General features: G+C 37.0%; 1 pseudogene; it reads right to left on the bottom strand.

Annotated features, from left to right (window-relative positions):
• Window positions 1–9,965: 9,965 nt before the first annotated feature.
• LOC110906676 lies at window positions 9,966–12,498 on the bottom strand (annotated as a pseudogene).
• Between the last annotated feature and the right edge of the window lie 1,007 nt (window positions 12,499–13,505).

Below are 13,505 nucleotides of genomic sequence, written 5' to 3'. Positions count from 1 at the left end.
GATACGTATAAGGCAATGTCTTTCTTCATACCGGGCCACCAGTATTGGGTTTGAAGATCCTTATGCATTTTATCTGCACCAGGATGAATAGAATAACGAGACTTATGAGTTTCATCCATTAGCAAGGTGCGAAGATTGTCTTGACTTGGGACCCACAAACGACCTATGAAATAATATGATCCATTGTCTTTCAGTTCAAGATCAGGCTTGATATGATATGGTAATTCCTTACCCATCAAATCTTGTGTAACACAAGTATGTTGAGCCTGAGAAATGCGGGTTTGAATATCATATCGAACTTGAACACAATGAAGCTTGACACGCTCTTTACGACTCAATGCGTCAGCCACAACATTCACCTTACCAGGATGGTAGCGAATTTCGCAATCGTAGTCGTTTAGAAGTTCAACCCAACGTCGTTGCCTCATATTACGTTCTTTCTGATTACAAATATGCTGAAGACTTTTGTGGTCAGTGAAAACCAAATAATTTGTTCCATACAGATAATGTCTCCAGATTTTGAGAGCGAATACAACTCAACTAACTCAAGATCATGAGTCGTGTAGTTCTTCTCGTGTACCTTTAACTGCCTTGATGCGTAAGCTATGACTTTGTTTCTTTGCATGAGAACATAGCCAAGGCCTAAATTGGATGCATCACAATATACCACAAAATCATCGTTGCCCTCAGGTAAAGATAAGATAGGTGTATCACAAAGTTTCTGTTTCAAGGTCTGAAAAGCTTCTTCCTGTTTGGATCCCCATTCAAAAGGTTTGTTCTTCTGAGTTAGTGTAGTGAGAGGAACTGCAATCTTGGAGAAGTTTTCGATGAAGCGGCGGTAATAACCCGCAAGACCAAGAAATGATCGAACTTCAGTAGGAGTAGTAGGTGTATCCCAATCCTTAATCGCGCTGATTTTGCCGGGATCTACATGAATACCTTGTTCGTTGACAATGTGTCCCAAAATTTGAACTTCCTTAAGCCAAAATTCACACTTGGAGAATTTGGCGAAAAGTTGTTCTTTCTTCAGGAGTTCCATTGTGAGATGGAGATGTTGTTCATGATCAGCTCGCGTCTTAGAATAAATCAAGATGTCGTCAATGAAAACGATGATGGACTTGTCTAAATAAGGCTTACAAACCCTATACATTAAGTCCATGAAAACAACAGGAGCATTAGTCAAACCGAAAGGCATAACAGTGAACTCATAATGCCCATATCTTGTACGGAATGCAGTCTTGGGAATATCTTCTTCAAGCACACGAAGTTGATGATACCCAGAACGTAGATCAATTTTTGAAAAACAAGTAGCACCCTGTAACTGATCAAAGAGATCATCAATGCGAGGTAGGTGATATCGATTCTTGATGGTAAGTTTATTAAGCTCATGATAATCGATGCACATCCTGAAAGAGCCATCTTTCTTTTTGACAAAAAGAACGGGAGCACCCCCAAGGTGAAAAGCTAGGACGAATAAAACCTTTGTCAGAAAGCTCCTGAAGTTGTTTAGATAACTCTTGCATCTCAGACGGTGCAAGACGATACGAAGATTTAGCAATAGGGTTAGCACCAGGTACTAGATCAATACGAAACTCAACTTGGTGTGCTGGGGGTAAACCAGGTAATTCTTCAGGAAACACTTCAGGATAATCCCGAACAACAGGGATATCTTGAATAGGCTTACTTTTACCTTTCTCCTCTATGACATGTGCCAAGAAGGCAACATAGTTCTTACGCAGATACTTTTGAGCTTGAGTACAAGACATGAGTTTGAGGCTACTAGCAGGTTTCTCACCACGAACCTCTAAGATCTTACCAGTCGAAAGCGGAATACGAACAATCTTCTCAAAACAAACTACCTCTGCGTGATAATTGGCTAACCTATCCATTTCCACTATAATATCAAAACTTCCAAGTTGCATTGGTGTGAGGTCGATAGGAAAAAGATGGTTATTAAGGTTCAACTGGCAATTTCGAAGAACAGAATCGAGAATAATGGGTTCACCACTAGCAACTTCTACTGTCAAGGGCTTTCCTAGTTTTGTTCTAGTCATGCAAAGCAAAGGCTCAAAAGATAAAGACACAAAACTCTTATCGGCACCCGAATAAAAAAGAACCGATCCAGGCTGATTGTTAACAAGGAACATACCATTGACCACCTCGTTGTCTGCTCGCGCCTCATTTGCGTTCATGTTAAAGAGTCGACCACGATCCTGCGCCTGATTTGCATTGGCCAACCTAGGACACTGATTTCTGTAGTGGGTCAGATCCCCACAATTGTAGCAAGATCCAGGCGGATAGTGAGGTCGTGCAGCTTGAGCCTGTTGTTGAGCAGGCGGTTAAGCAGCTTGCTGAGCTGGGTTTTGTGCAGATTGGTTCTGATTAGTAGGAAGACGACATGTGGCAACAAGATGACCAGATCTTCCACAATTGGTACAATAACGACACTGAATGTGTGGCTGATGATGACTGTTACACCTGTTGCACAGGGGTGCATTGCCAATGTACTGTTTCTTGGCAGGTGGTTGTGCGGCCTGATTCAGAGCAACCTGGTTGGCTTGTGCAGTAATAGCGAAATTTTGGGAAGCCTTGCGCTTCCTAGACCTCTTTGAAGATCCAGCTTTCTTACCCTTCTTGTTTTCACTCTTGTCAGACGATTAGTTCTGTTTCTTGTCACCTTTCCTGTGTAGCTTACACTTTCTGATTTGCGACTCAGTCAAATCGCAGCCAAGTCGATTGCCTGAAGAACTGTGGTAGGGTTGCTACCAGTGATGATGTCTTGCATGGGGTCAGGTAAACCATCGACATACCTCTCGATAGCTTTCTCGAGTGGGGTAACCATTGTAGGGCATAACAAACTCAGCTCTTCGTATCTGTCAGTATAAGCCCGGTGTTCACCACTATCCTGTTTCAGATCATTAAACTCCCTTTCTAACGCCCTTTGTTCATAACAAGGACAAAATTCCCTCATCATGAGAGCCCTATGCTCTTCCCATGTTTGACCCAAAGCGACATTAGCACCACGATCTCTCATGACTCTATTCCACCAAGTAAGAGCCCTCTTTTGAAATACACTAGAAGCAAACTCGACTTTGCGATTATCAGGACACTGAACATGACGAAAAGTACTCTCAATACTCTCGACCACTGTAGGAGCCCAGTTGCTCCTTCAGAACCACTAAACTTGAGTGGTTTAGCCGAATTGAAACTTTTGAAGTTGCACGGAGCATTATTGTTATTGTTAGCTTGGTTAACTTGAGCAATAATGTTTGGGAGTGCAGCAGCCATTTGCTGCGCAATGATTGCTGCCAGTTCGGCATTAGGTATCTGATTGTCGCGTCGAGGAGGCATTCTAAAAGAGGAAACATGAGAGAAAACGAGTGAGATGATTATATGAAAAATGAGATGATACAAATATCCACAAAAAGCAAGGATGGTGGCCATTCGTTCGTACCACAAAGCAAACAAACGGCACACAGTGACTAATCAAAGTAAATGGGTCATAATAATGTATCGCGAAGACATGCTTTAGCCTATAAGTGGACACTCACCCCAAGAGTTCCCAGGTAAGAGTGACTGGTCCGATTATGTGGATTTGTACGAACACTCTAGCCTAGACAGAAAACTCGAGATACAGGCATCCACCCTTCCAGATTGCACGTGTTCACTTTATTTAGACCCAAAACTTTGACAAGATTTTGAAAATTTAGAGGGTTCAAAACCTTATAATAAATCATCCAAGAATAGATGATTGATTTTCAAAAATCGTTTTGGAAAAATTATGTTCTTGTTTTAGTAATCACCTAAAGGTAGGTGACGTGTATTTTTTAAGATCGAAACACAAGCTAACTTGTGTAAGAGTCCTAGAAAAGTTATAGTCTAGGTCAAAGCATTACTAATAACCTAATTCCCTATAACCATTGGCGCTGATACCAACTCTTATGTCACACCCCGACTGCGTAAAACAACAAACCGCGGCGGAAACATCGGGGGAGTGGAGTGGCAGAATTATTGTTTCACAACCATGCTTTTTAAAGTTTAGTTTTATTTGAAATAAAAAGGATTACATTCTATGAAAACAAAGTAAACAAAGAGTACATAACATAATTAAACTATTCTTGCTTCATTTTATGTCACTAAGGCCCAAGTCCGCCTAAGTGTAACTTGATCAATCCTATGCATTAGCACCTGAAAACACATGTGAAAATAGGTACGTCATCATAAAAATGCCTGTGAGATACATAGGTTTCTTGAATTAGGATCCATGACTTGTAGTTGAAAGAAAAGTTTAACAAAAAGTTAGTCATGAATCTTGGGAAAATGTTTTCTTTTATAAATCATACAAAAAGCGATAAGAAAATCAGATGATATATAAAAGAATACTTGTTTGGTTAAATAAATAACCAAGTATAAATGAATTTGTATAAGTTATGTCGTTTGTAAACAATGTCTTGAGAAAATATGTTGTTTGAATAAAATATATCATGTCTTTGTTGAAATGATTTAATTAATGCCACGATGTGTAATATCATAAAAGCACTTATGTATAGGAAGTACCAGCGGTGTATCCACCATGCTTTTATTATATTACACATCGCCTCGTTATGTAAATCACTTATTAAATAACCACCAAATTGTCTAGTTTAAACTAATGTCAAAATGTTTATGTGTAAACAAATGTAATGTATGGTGAATAAAAGCATTTACTCAACCCCATAAGTAAAAATGTACAAAACAATGTATTTGATATAAATAATAGTATAAGTCAAAAGATATGTTTTGCAAAATCCATGCTTTACTGATACAAACACTTATGTGGTAATGTTAAACGTATACATTCAAGCCTTGAGACTGAAGGATAAACCCTAGAACAAATCAAAGGTTTATCAAAAATGTTTTCGGATTCTGTCATTCCTTATGTCCAAACAAACCTAGGATTTCAGGAATGGGAGTTGTCAAGTCCTATGGTACCACTACATACTACCGAGCAGCGTGATCAATGTTATTGAACGTATTTCAGTTTTGTTATACAAACCAAATGTCATACCAAATGTAAGCATGTTATGTGAAAACAATGTACCAAGTATGCTAAATGAACATACGTAGCAAAAATGTGATGTAAATAAATGTGTACATATGCTGAAATAAACATATGAAACAAACGTGTTTATGAAATCAATGTACTAGCATGTTAATTAAACATACATAGCATAAACATGGATGAAATCATGTACTATACGTGTACTACATGAACATAGCAAGCATATGTTATAAAAGCATGAAAAAAGCACGAAAGTAACAAGTAGGCACATGTGTTTCACCCCAAAATGTTTGAAAACTGTAAAAGATGGGACTATGTACTCACTTTATAATGTTTGATCATTCGTTTGTTACCTCGAACAAACAAACGACACACAGTGACTAATCAAATTAAATGGGTCAGTATAATGTATCGCAAAGACATGCTTTAGCCTATAAGTGGACACTCACCACAAGAGTTCCCAGGTAAGAGTGACTGGTCCGATTATGTGGATTTGTACGAACACTCTAGCCTTAGACAGAAAACTCAGGATACAGGCATCCACCCTTCCAGATTGCACGTGTTCACATTATCTAGACCCAAATTTTGACGAGATTTTGAAAATTCAGAAGGCACTAAATGTGGAACTTGTGCTCTGTAAACACACACAATGTAGGACACTATCTTTTATCAAAGAAACAATGTGTTTTGGTCTCAAAAATTTGTTTATTTTGGTTTTACAGTTTCACGTTTTGATTCTAGTTCTTTTCAAGTCTTAAATCGCTTTCTAGAAGGTTATACGTGAACTGATGCGTAAACGTAATCAGTTTAATGCGGCAAACACTCCATAATAGTGACATAGGCTTAACATACCTTAAATAACTTTTATATAACTTAGAAATAAGTTTTGAAAGCTTTGGTGTGTCAAAAACAAGTTTATTCACACTCAGGGACTATTTGCGTCAAACTGTGAAAGTCTGCTGATTCACATAGTATCGAACATTTTGGAACTTGATCATAAGTTAAACATGCCCTAAATATCCTTTTCATAGCTTAGAAATAGGCTTTGAGGTGTTTGGTGCGCAAAAATAAACTTATTTGATCAATAGGGACTAAAAGCGTCAAAAAGTGCATAGGTTTGCATTTTCGCGCATAACTTACGTTCGGAATATGTCCGGACATCAAAAAATTTTTGTAATCATTATAATATTTTATTTTAGTGTTTCGAATGTTAGAATTTACTCGTCGCGTAATTTGGATCGATTTCGCGTTCGTTACGACTTCCGTCGTAATTAACCGAACAACGCAATCGTACGACCAAACAAACCGCCATCCGAGATTTTTTTGAGCATATTTTAAGTTCCATATACTTTAACTTCATTTTAGAGCTTTGAAATGGGGTTAACGAGGCTTAAACATGTCAAAAAGGCATCAAAAACCAAGTTTTGGGCTTGTAGGGACTAAAACTGACCATCTGCCAAAGATTGCTTGAATTTGGTCATTTCAACTGAATTTGATGGTTTTGATCCCTTGTTTTGCACTCTATGGGCTGGTATTTGATGGTTTACATGTCCCATTGTATTTCAATACCATGTGCCCACATGTAAGGTCAAGATCAAGGCACATTTTGCGAGAAACGATCCTAACGGTCTTGGAAATCCTATAAATACCCCACCCCATTTTCATTTCATTTCACTCGTGATCTAATTTTATACTCTAAGTTGAAGCTCTATGCTTCATACCTGGGTATTTAAATCAAGATCTTCCTAGCTTGGACCTCTTGTAAGCTTCTTTCGTTCTTTTATTGTTTTTTCCAGGGTGAAAGTCAAACAGTGTTTGACTTTCTGCTTTGACCAGTCTATGGTCAACACGAGGTTCATTTGAACTTCGCAACGTGAGCGTAATCACGATGGTTATAGTCCCTTGTGACTATACCTACTGATTACCACGTTGATTAGGTGTAGTGACGAGTCATAGTTTCGGTCAAAATACGCGTCTATGCGTATTTTGCAACCAAACTATTATTAGGTATCAAAACCATTTGTTTTGATATCAAAACTTGTTTTCTAACTTAGTTAAACATGTTCTAACATGTTTAGCTCGTCACTATTAGTCTAGTGCTTGTTTAGAGTTGTAAGTCAAGCGGTCTTGACAACCGCTTAGACTTCCGAACCCGACCCGTTTGGTCGATCATTAGGATCCGACCAAACATATATTGTGACCATAGTTACATAGGGAATAACCTTCCGAGGTTATACCTTATGGTCACTTCGTTTAGTTAGTCATACGATAGGTAGTGTATATGCCTTAGGAAAATGACCAAAATGCCCTTTTTACGCATAATTTCATTTAAAGCATATGTAACACATGTTTTGACATCTAAACTGATTAAATAACATAATTAGATATGTTAAGGCATATAATACTTGTCATAGGACTAGCTAGGCGTCTCGAACGCGCTTTTGCGCGAACGACGCGTTAAAGTGGTGTAAGCTACCTTAATGGGTCGTAATGGGTCCTAAGCACTTAGGATAGTTCCGATTTATAATGTAGGCTTTTGTTAAACCATATCACATGAGTTCCAATGCTGGTTTGGTTTACAAGACCTCATTCTATCCAATCTTCCGATTTAGGTGTCGATTCACCAACATAGTATCCGTTACCCTAGGAACCGCTTCAACACTTCAACTCTTGGTCTTTTGAGTTTTCTTATACCCTTTGAACCGGGACTATACACAACCCCAGGCGAGTACATAGTTCCCCTCTTATACTGTTTTCAAATGTTTTGGGGTGATTCATATGTGCAATCGATTTTTTTTCAAAATGTTTGGCATACATGTGTTCACTAAGTGCTTTTATGTGTATTATTCCGATTATGCAAACGTTATGTTTTTTCCTTAAGTGATCTACCTATCTTCATAGTTAGATTCATGTAGGATATTTGAAGTACAGACTTAGATCTTCCTATCTTCATAGTGAGATTTTTAAGAAGTACTTTGCAGACTCAATGGTTGGTTTTTGTTTAGTTTGTTGGTGATTTAGATAACGAAACTAGATAATACAATAAGCACATGGTGGATACGCCGCTGGTACTTCCTATATATAAGTGTGCTTATTGTATTACCTTTCGTGGCGTTATCCCGAATCACCATTAGGATTTAGTTTGGTTTCAATTCAATAATTCAATATGATAAGAACCCAGGATCCCTGCAGTATCTATCTATCTTCATAGTTAGACTCATATGGGATGTTTAAAGTACCAATATTGGAATCCTTTATTGGATTCATTGTGTGCTTTAATGTGTGTTAAGTTAGACAATGTGATAGAACCCAAATCCTTATAGCATCTATCTATCTTCACTACGTCAAAAAAGGCTTATGTTCACACAAAAAAAGTGTGGCCATACACCTTTCGACACACTTTTTTTTTCAGCTCATGTGTGACCGAAGGTCTAGTCATCGTAAGTATCATACAGTCACATTCACGTTTAGTGGCTGTAGCAACTTAAAAGTGTGGCTAAAGGGTACCACTATTTCTTGCTAGAATCAAGCATTATGTACAATAAGTGTGGCTAAAGGGTTACAACAGCCACATGAATTTATTATAAGTGTGGTCGTTTCTATTATATAGTCACATAAAAGTTTGTTTTAGCCACGTCAATTTAAAAAAAAATGTGGCAAAAAGAATTGTTGTAATCAAGCATTTCATCTATTAAGTGTGACTAAATGGTAACAACAGCCACATAAACTCACTGTAAGTGTGGCTGTTTTATTATTTAGTCACCTGAGTTTACTATAAATGTGGCTAAAAACTATTTCTAGACACACAAAAGAACTTTATACTTTTAAATGTGACTATTGTCTAACATTTAGTCACACATAAAGTTTTGTAATTTTAAATGTGGCTATTGTTTAACCTTTGGTCACACATTCTTTTTTTTTCACGTGACGTTTGCTATCATTTCGTCCCACAAAAAAAAGTGACCATAGGGTGGCTAATGTTTATGTAAAGCCATATGAAGTTTTTTGTTTTTAAGTGTGGCTAATTGCTAACCTTTGGTCACATATATTTTATTTTGCTAGTGACGTTTGCTATCATTCCGTCACATAAGACAAACAAAGTAATGATAATGTGGCTAATGATTATGTAAAGCCACATGAAACTTTATAATTTTAAGTGTGGCTGTTATCTAACCTTCGGTCACACATATTCATTTTATCCATTATGTATGCTATTATTCTGTCACATAGAAAAGACAAAATAAGGATGGTGTGGCAAAAAGATATGTGAAACCACATGAACTCGTTTTTTTTATTTTTAAGTGTGGCTATTGTATAACATTTAGTCACACATAACTTTTGTTCCCATAACGTTTGGTATCATTCAGTCACACAAACAAGAAACAAAGTGATTATGGTGTGGCTAATGATTATATAGAACCACACAAAATTTTGTAATATTAAGTATGGCTATTGTCTCACTTTCAGTCACAGTCACTCGTAACTTTTTTTCCCATGACGTTTAATATCATTTCGTCACACAAACAAAAAACAAAGTGACAATAGCGTGGCTAATAGCTATGTAAAGTCACATGATTTTGTAATTTTAAACGTGACTATTATTTAACCTTTGATCACACGTATTTATTATGATTCTATGTGGCCATTTTCATGTAATTATTTATTTTATTTTCAATTTTTTGTAAAATAAAAAACTGAAGTAAAAATGTGATAATCTAGAAACCAGATGATATTAACAATAAGATCCTAAAATCCATACATAAGTTTTTAGTTTAAATACTAACTAAAGACAAACTTCTAACCAAAACCTATCAATAAAAGTTTGAAAGGGAAACAAATGTACACAAAAACTAAGAGCTATTTCTAGGATGTTTTCTTCGAACCCATATACTCACTGCTTGAATACGAGCAGCAGTCCATATAATCACTGCTTGAATACAAGTAGCACTACTGCCTTTGCTTCTTCACACTTCTTTTTCTCTTCTTCCTGCTGCTGTGCAGCAGCCGTTTCCCTTTGCCTCTTCAGCTCACTAGTTATTAAATATGATCCATTTGAGCATGGAAATATAAGTTCAGCTCAGTATTAATTAAACATGATCCATTTGAGGATGTTATTATAAGAACAAGTGTATGAAGTTGGATACATAACTTACTCTAGTCTAACCCTTTCATCTAAGGCGCTAGCCACGCTAGAACCTTTTCTTGGCCTACAAGCCACCAGCTCCACCTCAAAGATAAGAGTTGCAATGCACATTATGAAGTCCATCAATAACAATATAGTCAATTGTGCTAAAAATCAAAACTAGCTACCTATGGTTAACATGGAATAACAACTGCAAAATATTAGACACGATAAGCTATGAGGTAATTACTCTAGTGGAATCTCTGGAACCAGCACTACCAGAGGTATAATCTGACTTGCAAGATATTTTGGCAACCTCCCAAACCTAAAAATTAAGATTATGAACTCGTAAATATTAAATGTAAAAGTGAAGTAGTTGTAATTCCGGGTGAAAAAACACAAAATGAATATAAACAATGTATGTATATAATGACCATCTTTACTTAAATACACATTTGATCAACTTCTAAAAAATATAAGCATTTTACCACTACAAATGATTACACGTAAATATAACCCAATCAAAAGGCACCATGTGGACAGGGTTGTTCCTGAGCAGAACCGCGCCAAATCAGAGTCAGCTTGAGCTCGGCTCAATTTCACATAACCAATTTGAAAATTGAGCTTGAACTCGGCTTGGCTCAGTTTTTAAGTTAGAAGTTAACATAGCAGAAGCGATTCTTATTGGCAGCAGCTCAACAAACATAAAATGTACAAAAAAAAAAAACGCAAGTTACATAATCTTACATCATAATCCCAAGATGGGGATCCCTTCCTCTCTATCACATCACTTGCATCCTTCAGCTCCTTAATGACAGGCAAAGGTCTCGGGCGGTCTCCATTTTCATCGTTGCAAAATTATGATCCAACGCATACGGTTAGAATCCGTCTTACAATTTTCATATGCTAAAACTATAACAATCATGAGAGCGATGCAGACCTTGTCCAAGGAGCAGGATCATTATCACAACGAACAAAAAGATACCGGCATACCTTAAATCCGTATTTATATTAAAAGTCAACAAGAGTTCTTTAGTATAGGGAAACCAAACATCCATTTAATAGTGTAATTGGCAGCCGATAGTGAGATATCATACTTGAATTCCGGGCTTCCTCCAGCATTTCTCGATCCTGTATATCCCATCATATCTGACTCCTTGTTCAGGTGCATAGGCCGATCGCTTTTCCTTGTGAGACCTGTCCATTTGTTAGAAAAATTGTCGGACATGTTCATTTGTATAGAATAAAAGAAAATAATCAATACTTTTAGTCTTTTCATAAGATAATCTCATCTATTTCAAATATAAATGAATAAAAATTTTAAAACTGCAGACAACCGAAGAATGTGATACTAGTTGTCATTCATTTCCTATAGTTTCTAAGCTACAGATACACTCTGACCATTTAACTAGAACCAAATCTATCATGTGCTTATTTGTAAAATTGCATAATCTAAAAAATATATGTAAAAAGACTAACATCGAAATTAGGGGTGTGAATTTCTGACATGACCGAAAACACAACACGCACCTAACACAAACTTCATGAGTTTGGGTTTAGTCTAAACGGGTACGGGTCAATTTCAGGTTCAACCCGCAAACCCATTTAGCTAAACTGGTCGGGTTCGGGTTAACCCGGTCGGATTGATGGGTTGACCCGTCTAACCTATTTAGCACCCCTAATCAAAATTATCATGTACAGTCATCATAACAACATACCTCACAACACGTACAAGGTAGACCTTTTTACAGCTAACTCGTAAGGCTTCATTGGATTTATCAAACTTCTGATCAAAGGATTGTGTCTTGTTAGTCCTTTTATTTCCACTAAGATCTTTTCCACCACTATTAACAAAAAAATACAGAAAAATAAACCTATCAGATATGCTACTCATGTTTACTTTCAATAAAAAAACATACGTACAATACCTTCCAGTGTATAAAAACCACTCTCCATGATCCTCATCATCTTCATATCCTCTTGATAATGCGACAGATTGTGCACCATAATCAGACTACCCACATATCCCCGCAACATGCGGAAAATGGGCCCCCCACTGCCTACATTCCAAACGGTCCTCCCATATTTCCCCAACCAAAACTCCCATACCTCTTTCGGGATCATTCTCTACGAGAATGGGGCCGAAATGATCAGGTGGGACCGTCACAAATATTTTCCCACTGCATGCGTTAGCTTTTCCGGCCTTCAATATAAGTTAATCAGTTAACACATCAAAATAATTAAAAAACAGGTGGAGATAATCAAATAACTTACAAATTACAACATCAACTTGGGGATCCCAATCAAGTACATATGTGGTCTCTTGGTACGGCATGTAAAAACCCTCAAAATATATTAATAGGATTAGAGAATATAATGACTTATTTAATATATTTATAGGATTAGAGAATATGTAATATTTTGGGTTACATACTTACGGATTAGGATCAAATACAAAGAATCCTAATTGTAAGAAGGATTTAGGTTTTTGGGTGTGTGTGTGTGGGGGGGGGGGGTGTTAGGTTTTTGGGTGGTGGTGGTGTGGGGTGGGGGTGTTTAGGTTTTTGGTGGTGATGTAGTGGGTTTAGTTTTAGGTTATTGGACACTTGTCACTCTATAAATCCTTCTTACACTTCTTACAGTTAAAAGTCTTTGTAGAATAACTTGACCCACATACTTACATACAAAACTTACATTTTCATCATCTTTATCCACTTCTTAATGTTTCGTATTCTCCTCTTGAAAAACTCACGTGCTCCCCACATCCTTCCCTACTAGTTGATGGTCCACTCCTTGAAGTGCTCTTAAACAACAATGAACATTTCGATAAAGATGAACAGTGGAACATCTTTCCCCACTGAACAACTCCACCTGAAATATTCAATTAAACAAAACATTTATTTAAACATAAATCAACTTATCCTTCTATGAGTAACTGAAATCACTAATGCTTTTACAGTTGTATAATATAAACCAATAACATCCAAAATTTTGGGCAGATTGGTTTGAAAGAATACTAGATACAATAGAGTATATAGATACAATTAAGCTAAACTAAACTGAAAACAACATAATGCAACCCATAAATAAACGAATCAAACCGTATTCAACAACAATCAGTTGGTAAACAAAACATATACAGATTCGAAAGAGTTACGGGCGACCGTGGTGGTGTTACAGTTGTGGCGGCTACCGTAGTAGAGTCGTGCGGAAACAGTTGATGCCCGAAAAATCTACTGCAACGGGTGACTGGTTCTTGCGATGGTTCTAATGGTAGACTACTGTTACGAGGGTTCGAGTAGAACCAATGTGGTTTGGTTTCGTATTTATGCTCAAACTGGG

The sequence above is a fragment of the Helianthus annuus genome, chromosome 14, assembly GCF_002127325.2.
Source record: "Helianthus annuus cultivar XRQ/B chromosome 14, HanXRQr2.0-SUNRISE, whole genome shotgun sequence".
NCBI classification, from domain to species: domain Eukaryota; kingdom Viridiplantae; phylum Streptophyta; class Magnoliopsida; order Asterales; family Asteraceae; genus Helianthus; species Helianthus annuus.
Note: the sequence above shows the minus strand (reverse complement) of the source record. Positions and strands in the feature narration are given on the sequence as shown.